General features: G+C 44.1%; 1 protein-coding gene across 3 annotated transcripts in view; it reads right to left on the bottom strand.

Moving 5' to 3' along the window:
* The window catches only part of STPG2 (sperm tail PG-rich repeat containing 2), a 538,570-nt gene that overhangs the window by 288,046 nt on the left and 227,257 nt on the right, over nt 1–23,267 (bottom strand). The window contains exon 11 of one of the 3 annotated variants that reach the window (XR_004540512.1): nt 3,497–3,768. The exons of the other annotated variants lie outside the window; for them this stretch is intronic. The gene's annotated coding sequence lies outside the window, so the exon portion shown is untranslated. The remainder of the gene's footprint in view (nt 1–3,496; nt 3,769–23,267) is intronic. 3 annotated transcript variants of the gene reach the window in all.

Raw genomic sequence — 23,267 nt, 5'->3', positions numbered from 1 at the left:
TTTAGCTGTAGAATTACCCTTCATATGTAAAAAAGCTACAGCATTTTTAATTGTATTATATAAAACTAATAATGGTTCTACTGAACATTCTGGAGATGTGCCAAATTACCAGTAAACTATTCATGTTTAATTCAGACACACACTGAACTGGGTCACCTAGACAAAGATAAGATGAGATGGAATGAATAGTAGTGCTTCAACCACATCTAACATTTTCATTATATTTTCATTGTAGCCCTCCATTTAGAGTATATTGTTGAGTTTTGAAAGTACATCAGGTTACTGAGGTGATATAAAGCAGGATGTCGTAAGATTTATAAGGCAAAACAAAGCAGTACTTCGCTTAAACATTGTTATTAAATACATATTTCTGCTTTACTTAAGTCTGGGTCAAGTTCCTATGAGAAACATGTACTTACAGTATGTCATGTTTCTCCCTTTTTATCAAATAGTTTTGATTAAGGAAGCCTGTGTCAGAGCAAAGATTGACTCTTTTTTTTAAAATTATTATTTATAAGTTTTCAAATTATACATTCAAGATTAACTTGTACAGAAAGAAGGTTCAAGGCATAGAAAATAAAAATATATTCATCAATCCTTACAAAGCAATAAAAGATAATTAACTTAAATCTTCTCAAGTCCTTAAAGGGATCCAAAATGCAAATTACAGCGAAAAAAAAGAGAAAATACTTCTTATAAGAAACTGATTAGCTAACTGAGGTTAGGGCATCTAATTTTCATGTAGCACTATCCTTCTCCAGACGAGATAGGACCAGAAGTGTCGTCAATTGGGGAGGCTCAAAGAAAACAAATTTCTGAGTTTTATAATGAATTACACACCTGCATGGATGGTGAAGAAAAAAAGTAGCCCCTAAAGCCAAGACACCAGGTTATAATAATAGGAATTCTCTTCTACGCCTTTGTGAATCCATTGCTAAGTCTGGGAACATTTGTATCTTATAGCCTAAGAATTATTTTTGCTTATTTTTATAAAACATTCTCAAAAGCCAAATTTTATCAGGAGTAAGAGCTACAGTCAACAGTAAAGTAGCTGGAACAGCTACTTCCCTATCAGATGTTTCCAATAGAGTTATGTTCATAGATTCTTGATTTGTCTCTTGTTGGTTATTCTGCATCTTACTTGGGAGATAATAGACTTGTGTAAATGGAGGTAATGACGCCTCAGGAACCTCCAAAATTTCCAAGAGATAGCGTTTCAACATTGCTCTAGGTGTTACCATGGTAACCCTAGGGAAATTAATGTCTGAGATTATTGTTTCTAGAAAAGTTCTCAAGTGATTCAAGTTTTCTTCTTAAGTTTGTATTATCCTTGATTAGCGTCTCTTGTACTTTCTTTGATATTTCTGTATCTTCTTGCAGTTTATCTATTGAAGTTTTAGAGGTCCCAATCTCTTGTTTTAATTTGTTAATATCATTGTCATGATTCTTTAATTTTCCTTCTATTTGTTGAGACTGAAAATGTATATAGGAAGGGAGTGATTAAGGAGGATAAAGAGGTAGCTGAGAGGTTGAACACGTTCTTCTCGTCGGTCTTCACGAGCGAGGACACGTCCAATATACCGGACTCAGAGGATCTCATGAGTGGGGAGCAGGCTGAAAAATTGGGGCATATAGAGGTAAGTCGGGAGGATGTCCTCAAACAGATTGACAGGTTGAAAAGCGGCAAATCTCCGGGACCGGACGGGATCCACTCAAGGGTTCTAAAGGAACTAAGACAGGAAATAGCGGGTGCAATCCAGCATGTTTGCAACCTATCCTTGACAACTGGAGAGGTACCAGAGGACTGGAAACTGGCGAATGTCACACCTATCTTTAAGAAGGGATCGAGAGGTGACCCCGGGAACTACAGGCCGGTGAGCCTGACTTCAGTTATAGGGAAGATGGTGGAAGCAATAATCAAGGACAGCATTTGCGAGCACATCGAGAAAAATGGCCTACTGCGGACAAGCCAGCACGGATTCTGTAAGGGAAGGTCGTGCCTGACAAACCTTCTGTACTTCTTTGAGGGAATAAGCAGTCAGGTGGACAAAGGGGAACCCATAGACATCATTTACCTCGATTTTCAAAAGGCCTTTGACAAGGTGCCACATGAAAGGCTGCTTAGGAAGCTGTGGAACCACGGGGTGGGCGGGGATGTACATAGATGGATCAAGCACTGGCTATCAGGTAGACTACAGAGGGTCGGAGTAAAGGGCCAATATTCTGACTGGTGGGGAGTCACGAGCGGTGTGCCACAGGGATCGGTGCTGGGGCCGCTACTCTTCAACATATTTATCAATGACCTGGAAACGGAGGCAAAGTGTGAGGTTATAAAATTTGCAGACGATACCAAACTCTGCGCCAGAGTTAAGACCAGGGAGGAGTGTGAGGAACTGCAAAGGGACCTCGATAAGCTGGAGGACTGGGCAAACAAATGGCAAATGCGCTTTAACGTAGATAAATGCAAGGTCATGCACATAGGGAAAAAGAACCCGTTGTTCGAGTATAAAATGGGGGGGGATTGCTGGGAGACACCGGACTTGAGAAAGACTTGGGTGTGCTAGTGGATCCATCCATGAAACCATCCGCACAGTGTGCAGCAGCCTCGAAGAAAGCCAACAGGATGCTGGGCATCATCAAGAGGGGCATAACAACCAGGACGCGGGAAGTCATCATGCAGCTGTATCGAGCGATGGTGTGCCCACATCTGGAATACTGCGTTCAATATTGGTCGCCGCACCTCAAGAAGGACAAGGCAATTCTTGAGAGAGTCCAAAGGAGGGCAACGAAACTGGTAAGAGGGCTGGAAAACTGCCCATATGCCGAGAGGCTGGATAAACTGGGGCTCTTCTCTCTGGAAAAGAGGAGGCTCAGGGGGGATATGATAGAGACCTTCAAAATACTTAGGGGCATAGAGAGGGTGGACAGGGACAGGTTCTTCAGACTAAAAGGGACGACAGGTACGAGGGGGCACTCAGAGAAACTGAAGGGGGATAGGTTCAAATCAAATGCAAGGAAGTTTTTCTTCACCCAAAGGGTCGTGGACACATGGAATGCGCTCCCGGAGGAAGTGATCCGGCAGAGTACAGTACATGGATTCAAACAGGGATTGGACGGATTCCTGAGGGAAAAGGGGATCGTGGGGTACAGAGGGAGGTGCTGGGGTGATGCATAAATATAGACAGCTCACCAGGTCGTGCAGGTGCAAGGCCAGAGGGTTAGGACTTTGATGGGAAGATAGGACTTCGATGACAAACCTAGGGGGCAAAAGGGGGCCCCTTCTGGTGATTAAGGCAGGTCATGACCTGTTGGGCCGCCGCGGGGGCGGACTGCTGGGCGGGATGGACCTGTGGTCTGACCCGGCAGAGGCACTGCTTATGTTCTTATGTTCTTATATTCTTTCCCAGATTAGTAAACAGATCTCACAGGCTATCTAACGTAACTTCATGGGGTTTTTGAGGTAAAGAAAATTGCAAGTTCAAATCATTCTGCTCACCCACTGGTGTTTCTCCCTGTCTCTGCTCCATCTGGGAAGGTCATGTTCCCATTGTTATCTGATCCTCACTATCCATGTTCAAGCTCCCTTGTAAAAACTGGGATCCAGAATCCTCATTCTCCGATTCGGTCTCTCTAGCCTCCGAGGGACAGTGAACTCCGTCTCCCGGAAACACCTCCACCTGTGAAGAACTAGTGGTTTGAGGTTGTGGGAGAGGTGCTCTCACTTTGGGGCTTAACAAGATTGACTCTTTCATGGTAGAATTGAGGCACCTGAAATGAAAAGATTAAAAGTGAAGTACAAAGGGCCCAACAGTCTTTAAAAGAAAAGGCTAAGAGGTACATAATCAAAACGGAAATACATCTAGAAACCCGCCTAAATCAGCAATCGGATGACCTAACAGACAGGTCGTCCCAAGTATAATCAAAATAGGTTTTAGACGTATCTAGAGGCATCTTAGGTCTTTTGACTGCCACTGTGTGTCCAGAGCAAAAAGGGGCATTTTTCAAGGAGTGGTTAGGGCGGGAGGTGGGCAGGATGTGGGCCGACCAAACTTAGTTATCCTGCAGCAATAATCGAAAGTTTGATGGCACTGCTTAGACAGAACTTATACTTTGTGACTTAGGAGATTTAAAAACAGGTATAAGTGCCCAGAAGGTATCCAAAGGGACCAGATAACCACTGCAGGGATAAAGTACAGACCCCCACACACTTCCCCAGTGATCACTGACCCCCCCCCCCCCCACACACACACACACACACCACCACCATCAACATACACACACACACAGCCATAAAAATTGGAATAAAAACATACATATCTGCCTCTAGAACATCAGCACCTGGCATAGGAAAGCCTAGTAGAGCTGCACAGAGGTGGCTTAAGTAGTCTGGGTTTAGGCTAGTGAACCATAGAGAGGAGGACCCAGGCCCATAAGCTACTCTAAGCACTGCATTCATGGTAAAAAATGTGAGTACACCAAAACCCCTCCAAGCCCTACTGTACTGCCATATAGGTGGCACCTGCAGCCATAAAGGCTATTGGGGTGGTAGACAGGTGGGTATACTAGGTTTTGGGGGTGTTTGGGGGGGTCTCACCATGACCTACAAGGGAGTTGTGGTGATATGTTTATGTGGCACCCTTTTTGTGAAGTTCACTGCTAAGGTGCCCCACTACTCTGTTGTCATGTCTGGGTGGCCAGTCCATCACTTTGCTGACTCCTCCCACGTCCAAAAGGTCTTATTCTAGGCGTTTTAGACTTGTATGATTTTTTGAACAAGAATGCGGTATAAAGATAGACAACGATGGTTTGGATGATCAAACGACTGGATGAATAATTAGATGATTCTCAAAAAAAAATTATTTTGGACATATTTTTTGAAAATGGACTATAGACGCTACCAACTTTGGGCGAATAGCACCCTAGGCCCAAAATGGACTTAGACTTTTTTTTATTATGCCACTCTAAGTTTCTAAATTTGTCTCCTATTTTTAGTCAAATTTAGAAGCCTAACCAGTCAATATTAAGATGGCAGCAGTAGCGGTTTTTTTAAACACTGGCTGCCACAGGCTGAATTAGGCCCTAATATTTAGTAAGAACATAAGACCATAAGAATAGCCTTACTGGGTCAGACCAATGGTCAATCTAGCCCAGACATAGGCAACTCCGGTCATCAAGGGCCGGAATCCAATCGGGTTTTCAGGATTTCCCCAATGAATATGCATTGAAAGCAGTACATGCAAATAGATTTCAGGCATATTCATTGGGGAAATCCTGAAAACCCAATTGGATTTTGGCCCTCGAGGACTGGAGTTACCCATGTCTGATCTAGCCCAATATCCCTTCTTCATGGTAGCCAATCCAGGGCAAAAACCCAAATAGTAGCAACATTCTATGCTACTTATCAAGGGCAAGCAGTGGTTTCCCCATGTCTGCCTCAATAGCAGACTATGGACTTTTCCTCCAGGAACTTGTCCAAACCTTTTTAAAACCAGTTACATTAATACCTCTTATCACACATCCTCTAGGTTCTAGAGCTTAAGTATTATCTGAATGAAAAAATATTTCCTCCTATTGGTTTTAAAAGTATTTCCTTGTAACTTTATTGAGTGTCCCCTACTCTTTGTAATTTTTGATGGAGTAACAATTTGGATCCATTTTATACCACTCAGGATTTTGTAGACTTCAATTATATCTCCCCTCAGCCATTTCTTTTCTAAGCTGAAGAGCCCTAACCTCTTCAGTCTTTCCTCATACGAGAGGAGTTCCATCCCCTTTATCGTCTTGGTCACTCTTCTTTGAAACTTTTCCAGTTCTGCTATATCTTTTTTGAGATAAAGCAACCAGAATTGAATGTAATACTCAAGGTGAGTTCACACCATGGAGCAATATAGGCACCAATGTAGGTACTGGTACCAAATATCTGGATTCTATGTGAGCCCTGGCTATGTCAAGGATGCAGGCAGCCAAGTAAGATATTCAGCCTGCTGCCTGGTAAGATAATCAGGCAATTGAACAAATATTGGGTTACATCTTATAAGCTCCCCTCTCAGGCACCATCTTGCCCCCCCACTCCCCTGAAAATTGCAGGCCCTATCCTGGAATCACCCCCCCCCCCTCCCAGTAGCCCTCCTTCTGGGTCCATCTTTCAGATCAGTAATGGTGCAGGGGTTGTTGAAGCACATGTGATCCCCCCTAGCTCCTGCCTACCACAGGTCCTCAGTCAAAATAGCTATTGTGATCTCTAGTTGCCATCTCTTGGTTTTAGCAATAGTACTGAGAAACAGCTGTTAGATGTCATGATGGCAATGGCCAGGGGGCCCTAGAGGAAGTGGAAGGACATGCTAGGAGCAATAAGGCTCATGGGGAAGGGGAGGAAGAGGGGAATCAGATCAGGAAGGCTTTTGCTGATCAGGATAGAGAGGTCAGATCAAAGGGACCTTTGCTCAACTGGAGGAGGAATAGAGGACAGATTTAAAAGGTATTTGCTTTTAAACAGAATATTGGGATCAGAATAGGGGGGATGATTTCTGATATCCTTAAGGGGGGGTCAAAATATGGGGAAAGATTTGGGGTCGACGACCACCATTCCAGCTCTTCTGCAGGCAGAGGAAGGAGGAAGACATCCTCCATTTTGTCTCTCCTTCCTCAGCCCGACTTTGCAGCACAGCGACGCCGATCGGGCCAGACTCTGCGCACTCTAGCTCACTCCTCTTGTGCCCTGTTTTTAGGGTCTACGACCATCATTCCAGCTCTTCTGCAGGCAGAGGAAGGAGGAAAAGTCCTCCATTTTGTCCCTGCTTCCTCAGCTCGACTTTGCAGCACAGCAATGCCGATCGGGCCAGACTCCGCCCACTCCAGCTCACTCCTCTTCTGCCTTGTTTTTAGGGTCAACGACCACAGTTGCAGCTCTTCAGCAGGCAGAAGAAGGAGGAAGAAGTCTTCCATTTTGTCCCTCCTTCCTCAGCCCAACACCGCTCCACAGCGACGCCCCAGATCACCCGGCTCCTCTACAGCCTTATTTAAGTGCTGGCGAACACCATTCCAGCTCTTCAGCAGGCAGAGGAAGGAGGAAGAAATCTTCCATTTTGTCCCTCCTTCCATGGCCCGACTGATCCACAGTGACGCAGATCGGGCTTGACCTAGCCCACTCCAGATCACCTGGATCCTCCAATCATACACACAATTACACTAAAATCCAATCATTTGCCATTAACAATCACCAAAAGAGAAAGCAACATCCTAACCGCCAGAAAGTCATCTGCTACCTCACACCCACCAACCCCTTGCCTCCTATCTTTCACAATGAAAACAATATCACAAAAACAAATACAAACTATCTTACTAATCACCTTGCTCCTAACAAGCTGGAAGGCAGCAGCAAACAACATCTCCCCAATACCAGTTATTTTAGCTGCAAACAGAGTTCACCACCCAGCCAGGAGAATCATTGTAGATATAAACATAACAAACTGCATGCAACACATGCAGACCTGCATGCAACACATCATTACATCAACATGGGCGAGAAGACCAACAAACCCACCCAGGAACAATCCACACCCACAACCAAGATCACTCATCTACTCCAAAACAACAAACAATGCTCAAACAGAATACACCACACTATCATGTGCCTACATAAACATCAGAGCTCAAGGCCCAAAGATAGAACGCATAAGAGACTGGATAGAAACTGAGAATCTAGACTGCCTCTTCATCACTGAAACCTGGCTAACCTCAGACTCAGATCCCAGGATAATGGAAGTTTGCCCACAGGGATACAAGATAAAGGTGGTCTGCAGAGAAAAAAAAGAGGAGGAGGTCTGGCCATCTTAGTTAGAAATTCCTTAAACTTAAACATACTGGACAAAACATCCACCCCATACTTGGACCTACTAGCTTGCCAACTATCATGCACCACACTAAAAAGATCCAAAACCTGCATGCTCTGCTATATACCAGGGAACTGGAACACAACAAGACCAGAATTTGAAGATTTTATATACCAAAACTCACTAACGACAGTATACAACCTAATCTTAGGCGATCTAAACCTCCATCTCAAAGACCAATCCTCTTAACAAGTAGAAAACCTACTCTCTTACCTTGAAGCCTTAACCTACAAGATCTTAGACCCACAAACCACACATGAGAAAGTCCACCATCGCATCGCAGCCTTTATGACCCAACAGCCCATTCTACCAGAGGTTCATACCTCAAATGGAAATTGGTCCCAATCCCTCTGGTCAGACCATTACACATATACTTTCAATATCAACTGGGCCAAAGGCAAAATCAAACCAATATCCCAAAGCTTAACCTACGAATCATGTAAATACATCAGCTCCTCCATATTCTGGAATAAAACAGACACAGCAATCCAAAAATGTAACCCCAAAAATTTCATCTCACAATGGTGCACATTAAGTACAGCTATCCTAGATAAGCTAACCCCAGTACAAACAAAAACCAGAACCAACAGACGATCAGACAAATGGTTTGACAACGAACTACTCCTACTCAAAAGACAATGCAGATGACTAGAAAGAAAATGGAGAAAAGTAACCAAGAATATACAAAAGCATCATGGAGAAAACTAAACCAGCAATTACATATGCTGAAAGACTAGAGAAACTGGGGCTCTTTTCCCTGGAAAAGCGGAGACTTAGAGAGGACATGATAGAGACTTGCAAGATCATGAAGGACATAGAAAAAGTGCAGAGGGACAGATTCTTCAAACTTTCGAAAACTATAAGAACGAGAGGGCATTCAGAAAAATTAAAAGGGGACAGATTCAGAACCAATGCTAGGAAATTCTTCTTCACCCAAAGGGTGGTGGACACCTGGAATGTGCTTCCACAGGGTGTGATAGGACATAGCACGATATTGGGATTCAAGAAAGGATTAGATAATTTCCTGAAGGAAAAAGGGATAGAAGGGTATAGATAGAGAAATACTATACAGGTCCTGGACCTGATGGGCCGCCGCGTGAGCGGACTGCTGGGCATGATGGACCTCTGGTCTGACCCAGCAGAGGCAATGCTTAGGTTCTTATGTTCTTACAAGCAAAAGCTAAAAGAAAAGAGAAGGACACACTAAACCAACCAAATAGGCATTGAAGTTCAAGACACAAAAAAACTATTCCAATTACTAAAAGAACTCATAGACATTAAACCCTACCTGGCCAATAATGATACTCCACCCCCTTCAGCCACCCTTATAACTGAATACTTTAGAAACAAAATTACAACAGCCATGACAACCTTCGAAGGAACCCCAATCCACCTTGATGAGATCACAATGTCTCCCACAGCAAAACAGTCAACTGCAGCACCTGGTCTGACTTCATCACAATACAATGGTTCGACCTAAATAGACTCTACAAATATTACAGCCATGCAACCTGCGACCTCAGCCATTGCCCTCCATACCTGTTAAAAGCCTCCAGCCCAAAATTCCACACTCTCCTCATACAATGGATACAATCCCTGCTCACAGATGGTCTTTTCCCACAAGACCTCAGCAAAATCATCATCACCCTGATCATAAAAGACCCAAAAGTAGCAACAGATCTACCATCCAACTACAGACCCATAGCCTCAATACCATTATATGTCAAGCTAATGGAAGGCCTCGTAGCTAAACACCTCACCAACTACTTAGAAAATCACAACTTACTCCACCCCACACAGTCTGGTTTCAGAACCAACTACAGCATAGAGACACTACTAGGTTCTCTCCTGGACAAAGCTAGACAACACCTCAGCACAGGGAAAAATATGCTGGTTATACAACTAGATCTCACCACAGACCATGACATTCTACAACAAATACTAGAAACAATAGGAATCACAGTAAAGGTGCAAGTTGGATACGCACCTTCTTGCAAATCACATTGGGGGATACGAGTAAACAAGGTTTCTCAGCAGAGAACACCTAGCTTGGCCTCCGCAGGTGCGGGTCGCCGGACTGGATGGACCTAGAGTCTGATCCGGCGAAGCCATTTCTTATGTTCTTATGTTCACATGGTTTCAAGGATTCCTACAATACAGGACCTACAGAGTAAAGACAAAGAAAGAAAAATCAGAACCATGGTCCCACCCCTGTGGCGTACTCCAAGGGTCGCCATTATCCCAGCACTCTTCAATCTCTACATTGCATCTCTCAGCACCTGCCTAGATAAGTTAGGCTTAACTTCTCATAGCTATGCAGACGACATCATCATCCTCCTTCCTTTTGATCACCCTGACAGACACACTACACAGAACACTAGAAACAGTGGCAACAAACTAAAACTGAACCCAGACAAAACAAAATTTATACTTCTCGAAAAAAACAAAACCCCCAACCATAACAAACTTAGTAATAAACTCAATCACATACCCCAATAAACCCACCCTAAGACTTCTGGGAGTGATGATAGACAGATGCTGCACCATGCAACCACAAATCAACAAAACAATACAGAAATCATTTGCGGTTATGCGAAACTTAAGGCAAATCCAAAAATTCTTCAACAGAAAACAATTCCAACTCATGGTCCAATCCCTAGTCCTAGGACTTCTAGACTCCTGCAACATCCTCTATCTCCCCTGCCCCACAGTCATGATAAAACAGCTACAAACAGTACAAAACACAGCTCTGAGAATGATCTATTCGCTGAAGAAATACGACCACATCACCGCCGCATACCTCGACTCACACTGGCTCCCAATACAAGCAAGAATACTATTCAAATTTTACTGTCTACTATTTAAAGCCATGAATGGAGACAGCCTACTTGAACAACCGCCTTATCTGAACTACCACAACCAGGCAAAGAAGAACCCAGACACCATTCACGCACCCCCCAATCAGAGGCATCAAACGCAAAAAAATGTACGATGGCTTACTGGCCAAGCAGGCAGCGAAACTAGACCTCCAATTATCCAATCATGACACCAGACTACAAAACTTTCAGAAAAGAAATAAAAACCCTGCTATTCAAAAAATCCATCAAGACAAACTAACACCGCAGGAAGCATTTTAATCCCCTGAAGTAACCCGCTCAACTCTGTAACACTTCTGGAAATGTCCAGATAACCTCTTATGTAATCCGCCTTGAACCGCAAGGTAATGGCGGAATAAAAGTCACTAATGTAATGTAATGTAATGTAATGGATTACAGTAGAGCAGTGTCCTGCAAACTTTGTCAAGCTGCAGCACACTAAACATAGCGACCACGGATTGAGGCATCCAAAAGTGCGCAGACATTGACGCACTGATGTCACGCACATGCATGACATCATAACATTGACATCTGCGCATGTGCGGGGGCCCTCCATACAAGTCCTGAGATACCAGTGGGGGGTGCTGGCAAGGAAGTAGCGCAGAGAGGAGAGAAGCTGGCATCGGCTGATTGCCTACAGGATGTGCCTCATGCCGCGAGATGTACGTCCTCTAGGCAGTCAGCCAGCGCGGGTGCCTCTTCTCTTCACCAGCATCTCATGGCACATGAAATTTCAGGAAGCACACTAGTGTGCCATGGCACACAGTTTGTCATACACTACAGTAGAGGAATCGGAGAGGGGGTGGCCTGGAAAGGTAGGAGGAAACTTAAAATTGGAAACTGGAAGTTATGTGGGTGATGGCCAATATTCACTGCCACACTCGCAAAGCTAAGTGGTGAAAATTAGGACTGCTTTTTGTACAGTCCTGTATGTCACTTATCTATGCAGACACTGGCAAAGATTATGGCCCATGCCTTGATAACTGCTGGCTCTTTCAGATTCCACCCATGACCTTCCAGGCCTACAGAGTTCTTTTAAAGCAATTAGGAGCCTCTCTTACCTATTTAAATTGTTTTAAATATTGACTCCTAAATTTTCAGCTGAAAATGTATTTTAATTAGGAGATTAAAAGTTTTGCTCATAAACTTAAGCCTACCTTTCATTTGCCTACAATTATGAGCCTAGTGGTAAAAACCAGTGATGATGATAGGCTTCCTTAGTCCAGCTCCACTTTTCCATGACATAATGGCAGAGTTAGAGAAAGTCAGATGTTAGAGGGAAGTTTCTGGATCAGCTGTGGGCAGGATCCACAGCCGTAGCTTTGTAAAGAGAAGTACAGCTGAGATGAAAGACCTGGCCAGAGGTAAACACCCACAGGAGGGAGGCATGAATTTGACACACAGAACAGAGGGAGGGAAGGACAACAAGGGACTTGTTATGACATTGAAGGGAGGAGGAGGGTCGCTTTGGGACAGGAAGGTAGGAAGAGGGGCATGTTGGCACAGGAAGGGAGAAGCAGGGTCACATTGGAACACAGAGGATGGAACAGAGGGAGGGAGCAAGAACTTGGGACACAAAATGGAGGGAGGGAGGGGATCATGAATTTGGGACATGGATGGAAGAATGGAGGGAGTAAGGGAAAGATGCTGAGGTGGAGGAAGGAACAGAAAGGAAGAATTGTTGGGTAGGGTGTCTGAGTGAGAGGGAGAGAGATGGCGAACATGGGGAAAAGAAGAAAGAAGAGAATTGTTGGGCATAGGGAGGGAAAGAGAATTATTGGGTATGGTGGTGAGAGAGGCGTGAGGTACAGATACATGGGGAAGAGAGATGAGAGGGAGAAATGTTTTATGTGGTGGTAGAGAGGGAACAGTGAGAAGGATGAAGAACAAAAGTAAGTGTAAACCTATCTTTTCTTTCTATTTAAACTACAGTGCTTTATTTTGAGGACTGTTTCTTTAATGTTTAATGCTCTTTAATGTTTTTATAGACTGTGTACTGTACAGGCTCTGAGTTACATACAAATTCAACTTAAAAATTTTTTAAAGTTTTAAAAATGGAACTCGTTCTTAACCTGGAGACTGCCTATACATCAACTTTTGCAATTATTGGCAGAGAATGTGGTAACAGCATTTAGCATTGCAGCAATAATAACATCAAGTAGGCTGATAATGTCCACCACATCTGAGGGGGTGCTGAAAAGTTCAGACCAACCAACTTTGTAAATTCTGAGTGTTATTTTGCCACTATATCTGAAAAGAGTGTTATTTTATTTTGCAAAGTGCCAATTTGCAGAATTGTAATGCCATATCAATGCAAAGTGTGGAATTTTCAAGTATGGAACTCTGTGGCATCATAAAGTTCCTATTCTTGCTGAAGAAAACTCCATAGTAAATCTAAGAATGTATGATGCAAACATTTGAGTGACAAATGCCCATCATTCTCCACAGTGAAGAAGTGGTGTGCAAACTTTCAGCATGGAGATTTTGCGATCGAAGAAGCAGCAAGGTCTGGAGGCCTCAAACGGTGTCAGCTCCTGAAATTGTTGACCATGTCCATGAAATGATTTTAGCAGATCGACAAATATTGGCTAAAGCAATTGATGAGGCTCTACAGATATCCAGGAAACAAGTTGGTGTATAATCCACGAGTAGCTGGGTATGCAGCAGCTATCAGCTAAGTGGATGCCCAAATTTTTGAATGCTGATGAGAAATGATGTAGAGTGTAAACTTCCAAATTGATTTTGTAGCATTTTCAGTGAGTTGCTGCCAACATTTTGGAATGATTAGTTACTGTTGATGAAAAAGAGATTTTGTCTTTACTTTGATAATATATTTTCCAGTAGATAGGTGAGATAGTCTAGATATGTGGGTTATCTCCTAATGGCCGGGTGCCATATGCAGAAGGAATTCATTTTAGATTTTTTTTCTGTGACTCTCCTCTACTTCACTGGGTGCTCTTGCACCATCTGGGGTTAGTACCCAATCACCAAGAGTCCCAACACAGAATGTGCTGAGCCCCCAAAATAAGTAAGGCCACCCCAAAGGGCTAGACAAGCATTTGAACACTTGCTTAGCCAGGGGACAGGCTAAGGTTTGCGCTGCTGCCTCTCCCAGCCGCACCATATGTCACGTGGCATAAGAATGCTCCTGAGGCGCTAAATTTGTTCAATCCTGACAACAATCCACAGTAGGAAAGCCCAAGGATGCCAATCCAACAAATTTTGAGGCAAAATTTGCAGATTTCGAAGAGCAGGAATCTTTTGAAAAAAAGATCACTAAAAATTCAAAATGGTCACCATTTTCAAATTCAAAATGGTCAGCATGGTCACAATTTCCAAATTTGCACCAAAATTGCAATCTTTTTCACACTTAGGAAAGTACAAAAACAGCAATCTTAGGATTTTTCAGGTGGGGGAACATAGAAACATAGAAACATAGAAATAGACGGCAGATAAGGGCCCACGGCCCATCTAGTCTGCCCACCTTAATGTCCCTCCCCTACCTTTGCCCTGTGAAGAGATCCCATGTGCCGATCCCATTTGGCCTTAAAATCAGGCACGCTGCTGGCCTCAATCACCTGTAGTGGAAGACTATTCCAGCGATCAACCACTCTTTCAGTGAAAAAGAATTTCCTGGTGTCACCTCGTAGTTTCCCGCCCCTGATTTTCAACGGATGCCCTCTTGTTGTCGTGGGACCCTTGAAAAAGAAGATATCTTCCTCCGCCTCGATGCGGCCCGTAAGATACTTGAACGTCTCGATCATGTCCCCCCTCTCTCTGCGCTCCTCGAGCGAGTATAGCTGTAATTTGTCAAGCCGTTTTTCGTATGGTAGATCCTTGAGTCCCGAGACCATCCGGGTGGCCATTCTTTGCACCGACTCCAGTCTCAGCACATCCTTGCGATAATGCGGCCTCCAGAATTGCACACAGTATTCCAGGTGGGGCCTCACCATGGATCTATACAATGGCATAATGACTTCCGCCTTACGACTGACGAAACCCCTTTGTATGCAGCCCATGATTTGTCTTGCCTTGGACGAAGCCTGCTCCACTTGATTGGCAGACTTCATGTCCTCACTGACGATTACCCCCAAGTCTCGTTCTGCTACCGTTTTTGCTAGGATCTCGCCATTAAGGGTATAAGACTTGCATGGATTCTGGCTGCCCAGGTGCATAACTTTGCATTTTTTGGCATTGAAGTTGAGTTGCCATGTCCTAGACCATCGCTCCAGTAGGAGTAGGTCGTGCATCATGTTGTCGGGCACTGAATCTTCGTCTGTTGTGCATTTGCCCACTACATTACTCAGTTTGGCGTCATCGGCGAATAATGTTATTTTACCTCGAAGCCCTTCTGCCAAGTCTCTTATAAAGATGTTGAATAGGATTGGGCCCAAGACTGAGCCCTGTGGTACTCCACTAATCACCTCCGTCATTTCGGAGGGGGTGCCGTTCACCACCACCCTTTGGAGCCTACCTCCAAGCCAGCTCCCAACCCATTTCGTCAATGTGTTACCTAATCCTATAGAACTCATCTTGCTCAGTAACCTGCGGTGTGGTACGCTATCGAATGCTTTGCTAAAGTCCAGGTACACGATGTCCAGGGACTCCCCAATATCCAGCTTCCCCGTTACCCAGTCAAAGAAGCTGATCAGGTTGGATTGGCAGGATCTCCCCTTAGTAAATCCATGTTGTCGGGGATCCCGTAGATTCTCTTCATCCAGGATCTTATCTAATTGGTGTTTGATTAGAGTTTCCATTAGTTTGCTCACTATCGATGTTAGACTCACTGGTCTGTAGTTTGCTGTCTCCATCTTTGAGCCTTTCTTGTGGAGTGGAATGACGTTAGCCGTCCTCCAGTCCAACGGGACGCTGCCTGTACTAAGGGGGACATGCAGAAACCCTCAAAACTTCAAATGTTAGACCCCCCCACCCTCACCCACCATAAGAACATAAGAAGTTGCCTCCACTGGGTCAGACCAGAGGTCCATCGCGCCCAGCGGTCCGCTCCCGCGGCGGTCCATCAGGTCTATGACCTGTGAAGTAGTTTCTGACCATTTTTATAACCTACTTCTACTTCTATCTGTACCCCTCAATCCCCTTAACCTTTAGGAACCTATCTAAACCTTCCTTGAACCCCTGTACTGTGTTCTGGCCTATCACAACCTCTGGAAGTGCGTTCCATGTGTCCACCACCCTCTGGGTAAAAAAGAACTTCCTAGCATTTGTATTTAAACTAGTCCCCTTTCAGTTTCTCTGAGTGACCCCTAGTACCTGTGGTTCCCCACAGTCTGAAGAATCTGTCCCTGTCTACCTTCTCTATGCCCTTCAGGATCTTGAAGGTTTCTATCATGTCTCCTCTAAGTCTCCGCTTTTCCAGGGAGAACAGCCCCAGCATTTTCAATCTGTCAGCGTATGAAAAGTTTTCCATACATTTTATCAGTTTAGTCGCTCTTCTCTGGACCTCCTCAAGTACTGCCATGTTCTTCTTGAGGTGCGGCGACCAGTACTGGACACAGTATTCCAGATGTGTGCGCACCATTGCACGATACAGCGGCATGATGACTTCCTTTGTCCTGGTTGTGATACCCTCATAGGCTATGACAGCCTTACTCACTGTGACCTGTGCTGGAAATGTGCTGCAGCCTGCCTCAGCTGTCTTACAGTAGCTGGAACAGAAGAAATCACTGCCTCATGCTGGGAATGATTCCTCAATGTTAATCTTCGGGCTGCCTGACCGTACCTCCACCCCCGTGGACCAACAGACGCACTAAGGGGATGGGTGGAGGTGATAACGCAGCCTGCATCCTGCGAAACACCATTGAGCCTCCAAAGGATGCCTAACAGCCTGTGCTCAAACCCCTGATAAACAAAAGGTGAGGAAAAAGCAGGGACAGCCCCGAGCTCCAAAGAAACAAAAGCAGGTTGGCCAGCAGGTACCACCAGGGATTGGCCCGTCAGCTGCAGACTGAAGTCTGTTTCTTCACTACACAGGTAGAGCTGAAGAAACACTCTGAACACAAAGAAATCCTGAAAAGGGGATGAAAACACAGAACAAAATAAGAAAAAAGGGAGAGCAGAACAGAAACACTCTTTCAGGCACGCATGCAGAAGGGAAAAAACTGCAGGTGGTTCTAGAGCTCCTAGTGAAGTAGAGGAGAGTCACAGCAAAAATCTGGAATGGATTCCTTCTGCATATGGCATGTGGCCATTGGGAGATAACCCACATGTCTAGAATGTCTCACCTATTGCACTGGAAACATGGTTAAACCACTAAGATTCTAAGACAAAACAACAGTCTATGCAATGGTGGCACTCAGGTTCTCCAAGGCCAAGGAAATTCAAGTCCCAAAAGTCAGCAGGAAGCGTGTGACCAGTGTTTTAAGATCAGGAAGGTGTTGCAATGTCTATCTACCAAGGGGTCAAACTGTTAATGCAGACTATTACTGTAACTTGCTGTGCTGATTAAAGGAGGCACCAAAAGAAAAAAGGAAAGGGAAGTTGCAGAAAGGAGTTCTCTTTTTTTGCAAGACAATGTACCTGCTCACAAGGCTGGATGTTTTTACGCAGTTCGGGTTTCAGCGCATAGATCATCCACCCTAATCACCAGATCTTGTTCCATCTGACTATTTTCTGTTTCCAAACCTTAAAAAGAGTTTGAAAGGGTGACAGTTTTCGAGTGATTTGGAGGTGATTGCAGCAGCAGAGCAGTATTTCAGTGACCAGACATCAGAGTAATTTTTGGAAGGGTTACAAAAGGTTCAGACATATGTGCCAAGTGTGTTGAACTTAGGGGTGAATATGTGAAATAGCTTGTAAGTTTCATAGCTCCACGTCATTCCCTTCTATGAGCACTGGAGCATTTACTGCGCCAGATCACTCTAAAAACCTCTTGTGCAGCTTGATAAAAGGGGCCCTAAATACTTAGAATCTAATATAATAAAACGGTAAGCCGCGCATGTGCACTTCCTATGCGTGCGTCCGTTTTCCGTGAGCTGTAGCGACCCATAGGAAGTGCACATGCGCTGCTTACAGTCTGGCCTCACGCGAGGCAAGACAAGTGCGCATGCGCACCCTTCCCTGCTCTCCACCTGCAGAGCGGCGGCTGCCGGCCGCTAGCACCCCCTGCCCTCTCCGTCGCCTCCCAGCTCCAGCGATGTAGGCAGCACTATAAACACGCTGCTTCGCGCCCTTCTCTGCCGATTTCCTCTGCCGCGTCTCTGATGACATCATCGGAGACAGACGTGGCAGAGGAACTCGCCAGTAGAAGGCCACGAAGCAGCATGTTTAAAGGGCTGCCTACACAGCTGGAGCCCCGAGGTTTGTCGGCGGTGGGAGGATCAGGAGCAGGCCGGATCGACAACAGCAGTAAAAGAAGGGGGAGGGGCCGAATGGAGCAAGGAAGAGAAGGGAAGAGAAAGGAAAGGGGGAGTGGGGGAAAATGCTGCTACTGCTTCTACACAGGAAAGGGGGGATAGGAGGGAAATGCTGTTGCTGCTGCATAGGGAAGTGGTATGGAAATGCTGCTGCACAGGGAAATGGGGAAAAATGACAGACAGACAGCGGGAGGGAGGGAGACAGAAAGAAAGAAAGACACAGGGGCAGGGAGAGGGACAGAAAGACAGACAGAGAAAAGGGGCCAGAGAGAGAGTCAGCGGGAGAGGGAAAGGGGGCTGCTTTGGGGGGAGGGGTGTGCTTGGGGCAAACAGCTTTGCTCTGGGGGGAAGACAGAAGGGGCCATGGAGAGACAGGGAGAGGGATAGGGGGCTGCTTTGGGGGGAGGGGTGTGCTGGGGGAGACAGAAGGGGCCATGGAGAGATAGGGAAAGGGGGCTGCTTTGGGGGGAGGTGTGCTGGGGACAGACAGCTTTGCTCTGGGGGGGAAGACAGAAGAGGGCCTTGGAGAGACATTTGGGGGGGAGGTGGGTGCTGGGGGCAGACAGCTTTGCTCGGGGGGGAGGGGGAGACAGAAGGATACAGACAGTGGCCAAGGAGAGAGAGATAAAGAAACACAGACAGACAGACACATCTATTCTAGCACCCGTTAATGTAACGGGCTTAAAGACTAGTGAAAAATAAAAGACCACTTTGAGATTGAAAGTTTAAATTTCCTTTTACAGCTGTGTCTAATTAAAGTATGCCATACTTCGTTCCCAGGTGCTTAAATTGTTGCAACCGATATTTCAGCAAAATTCAATCATATAGAAAATTAAAAGAATATTTGGCTTTATTAATGTGAATACATAGTAAATCTTTCAGAAGACACACATTTCCTGTTACTGCTTTTTCAAGCTACATTACCAAACCTACAGAAATTATTATTATTTAGATGTCTTCCAACTAATAGCATAAATAACAGAGACATTTTATTACTTGCTCTCCATTATCATTTCTGCACTCTCAGCACTTATCTAATTTAAGTGTTGATAGAGAATTAGTTAATATGTGAATGTGTCATCATATAATGATGTTTCCTGGCAGCAAAAAGGCATATGCATACACAGACTAACTACAGTTGAATATCCAAAGGTTTAACTAACTCATTTCTAAAAACTAGGCTTTGAAAACTTTTCATCAACTGAAGGGTAATTTCTTGGCTAATCAGCTAAATTTAATTTTAAAGAGGTCTATATTCAAAAAGCCACCGAGCAGGAACACTGAACTTTATCTGAATATTTAGCAGAAGGTACTGAGATTAACACCCCCTCCCCTCTTTTACAAAGCTGCGGTAGCAGCTGCCACGTGGCAAACTCTCTGACACCCATTAAATCTCCGTGGGCATTGGAGTGATTACTTCAGCAGCAGCCGCTATCTCAGCTCTGTAAAAGGAGCCCTAAGTGTACTGCTGAACATATCCAGATAAAGTTATACAGTTAAAGTTATCTAGATAACAGTAGGACAACTATAAATACATCGCAAACAGTTCAAGCTCCGATTGCTGACCTATAAGTGTGTTCATTCTGCTGCCCCTAAATATCTCTCCTCTCTTCTCTCTCCTTATACACCGCCCAGAGATCTCCGTTCCTCAGATAAGCCGCTCTTTCCTCCACTGCCAATTCCAGACTTCGTTCCTATGCCTGGAATAAATGACCTGAGTTTGTCTGCCAAGCCCCTTCCCTTACTTTGTTTAAAAGCAGACTACAAACCCCCCTTTTTTATATAGCCTTCAATCCTTAACCCTACTCCTCTGTCTTCCATACCAGCCAGATGATTAATCGTTCCCCTTAACTGTATCCATGGCATCCTATTTGTCTGTCTTGGCTGTTTAGATTGTAAGCTCTTTCGAGCAGGGACTGTTTTTTTCTTTGTGACTCTGTACAGTGCTGCATACATCTGATAGAACTATAGAAATAATTAATAGCAGTAGTAGTAAATACACAAACACATACTGTATTTCCACAATAAACTATACAAAGGGTTGTTTTTTATTTATTTATTTATTTTTTTTACTACATTACTCTATTAAAACTTAACTAATTTCAATAAAAATTAGGATATATCATCCTGAAAAAATTTGCAATAAGCCTACATTCACACTTCCTATTTCACCTAAATGATGTCACCATCACTTAATGATTATTGTCATGATATGTGCAGATGCTATTTTCTTTTAAACAGTTACCAAGGTTTTCATTCAGGAGAATCTGATTCTTATTAAACACTTCTATCTGCTGAAAGGTTATGCTTTTTATAGATAGGTGCATGAGTTTCTAGAAAAGAGGAATAAACATAGAACATGTTTTTATGAAATTGCAAGAAACAGGCTCAACTGAGCACTAATAAGGAAATGGCAGGGCCTGATTAGTTCACACTGAAGAAAACATCTTGACAGTTGAAGAACCAGGTAACGAAGTGACATAGTTTGGGTGGGATACTGACGTGAGTGTAGGCTTATTGCAAATTTGCCCCCTCCTTTACAAAGCCACGCTATTCTTAGGTTTTTATTAGCATAGCTGGTTTTAAGAAAGGTTTGGACAATTTCCTAGAGGAAAAGTCCATAGTCTGTTATTGAGAAAGACAAGAGGGAAGCCACTGCTTGCTCTGGATCGGAAGCATGAAATGTTGCTACTCGTTGGGTTTTGGCCAGGTACTAGGGACCTGGATTGGCCACTGTGAGAACGGGCTACAGGGCTTGATGGACCATTGGTCTGACCCAGTAATGCCATTCTTATGTTCTTAGTGCTCTTTTAAGATCTAAACTGTCTATGGAAGGGAATCTACAATTTAGCTTTTCTCCCCAAATCTATCAAAGCTCAGAGCAAAATAATATATACTTACCCAAAGATATGTCTTCTACTCTTCTCTCAGAAAAAGAATGTCTACTTCCCTCTTTCTCTCCTCTCAGAGAGACTGCTACCTTGGACTTTTCTTCTCTTTATATAGATATGATTGATAGGAGACTGCTACAAACAGACCCTTTCAAGCTCACGGAACCTAATTAACACCTAATTCCGGTCAGCAGCACTGATTTCTGTTCCTTATGTCTTGATCGCAACTGGTCGCATAACACAATCCATAATACTACGATACATAGTCATAAGTTCTTTGAGCAGTTTTACTGGACTTGCTTTGTCAAGCTCAAACAGTTAATTCACTCTGGACAGTTCAAGCAGTATAGGCTGCAGAAATACAAGGGACAGCTTGTTTTCAGGGTCACTGTACATCTGAAACAACAGCTCTGCAGTGTAATTCCTTTCTTCATCTTTTGCTACCTGAAAATGAAGCTTTAGCTCATCATACTGGTTCAGAATGCATTGAACCCACGGGGGGGGATAAACAGCCATCTAGTATCACACTTTAAAATTTTAAGTGGTTCTTCACCAAAATTTATACAAGAATACATAGCTTTGTACTTCTGCTGATAGGCAGTACTGTGAGAGAACCACCTGTAGATTTTAGAAACCATAAACTCAACATTTCTAGGCATCACTTTAAGGGCATAGGATGAACACAGCTGTATGGAATGGCATATGCATTTAATGTGAACAATATTAGGATTAAGTTCATGAAATCTGGTTGTCACTGAATTGACACTACTGCACATTGTATTGCAGCCATCTGTTGCAAGCCCAATACACTTTTCAGGTGCCAGATTATTCTGTTTCAGGAATTTCATTAGTGAAGTAAAAATGGCATCAGCTGTTCCAGACTCCAGCAAAACCAAGCCAAGAAAAGTTGTCACAATTTTGCGTAGCTTGCAGCTATAAAAACAAACAATGCAGAGTTGTTTCTCTGTTACATCTCTACTTTCATCTATAACGAGATACAGTACACCTTTTATGTCCACCAATAAGTCTTCATGCATTGAAGGACTAAGAACACATTTAATCAAAGATGTGAATTTAGTGCGATGAATTGCTAAGTCTTTTCCAGATATGTCTCAAACTAATTCTCCAAGATAGTTCACAGTAGATATGCTGGAATGACAAGCTATGGGGCTCATAATCAAACCTCAAATACGTCTAAAAATCTGCTCAAGTGCCGATAATCAGACTGAATTTCTGGATGTATCCAGGGACTTTTTAGGCCTCTGAATGCCTCTGTGCGCCCAGAGCTGAAAGGCTTGCATCTGGAGGAGTGGTTAGGGTGGTATTTGGGCGGGATGTTGGCCAACCTACACTTAGTCATCCTGCTGGGATAATTGAATGTTTTACGAGACTTCCTGGACGAAACTTGTACATTGTGAGTTAGACGATGTGAAAACAGGTATAAGTGCCAAAAAGGTAACCAAAGTGACCAGATAACCACCGCAGAGACAAAATAAAAACCCACACACACTCCCCCAGTGTTCACTGACCCCCTCACACCCCCCACAAAGATCAGAATAAAAACGTACATACCTGTCTCCGGAACATCAGCACCTGGTATAGGAAAGCCTAGTAGAGCTCCATACAGGTGTCTTGGGGATAGGCTAGTGAACCGTAGAGAGAAAGACCTAGGCCTAAAAGCCACTCTAACCACTACATTTATGGTGGAATGTGTGCCCACTAAAACCCCTCAAAACCCTACTCTACTGCCATATAGGTGCCACCTGCAGCCATAAGGGCTATTGGGGTGGGTATAGTGGGTTTGGGGGATTCACCATAACCTATAAGGGAGTTCTGGTAAGATGTTTATCTGGCACCCTTTTTGTGCAGTTCATAGCAGTGCCCTGTAAGGTGCCCTACTGCTCTCTTACCATGTCTGGGTGGCCAGTCCATCACAATGCTGTCCCCTCCCATGTCTAAGTGGTCTTGTTCTAGACATTTGTGACTTGGATGAAATTTTGTTTGAAAATGTGGTATAAAGCTAGATGTACTGACGGTCTGGAGGTTCAACCACCTGGACGCCCAGATAGATGATTTTCAGAAAAAAAAAATATTTTAGATGTATAGTGATTTGCCATTCGCGAATGGACATTTTCCCAGTGCCGACTTTGGGCGTTTAGTGCCATATGTCTGAATCGGACTTAGATATCTGTTTTGATTATGCCCTTACAAGTGTACAGCCAGTTTTAGTTCAGC

This window comes from Geotrypetes seraphini, chromosome 1 (genome assembly GCF_902459505.1).
Source record: "Geotrypetes seraphini chromosome 1, aGeoSer1.1, whole genome shotgun sequence".
In the NCBI taxonomy this organism is placed as follows: domain Eukaryota; kingdom Metazoa; phylum Chordata; class Amphibia; order Gymnophiona; family Dermophiidae; genus Geotrypetes; species Geotrypetes seraphini.
The sequence above is the reverse complement of the archived record's forward strand: the minus strand, read 5'-3'. Positions and strand labels throughout refer to the sequence as shown.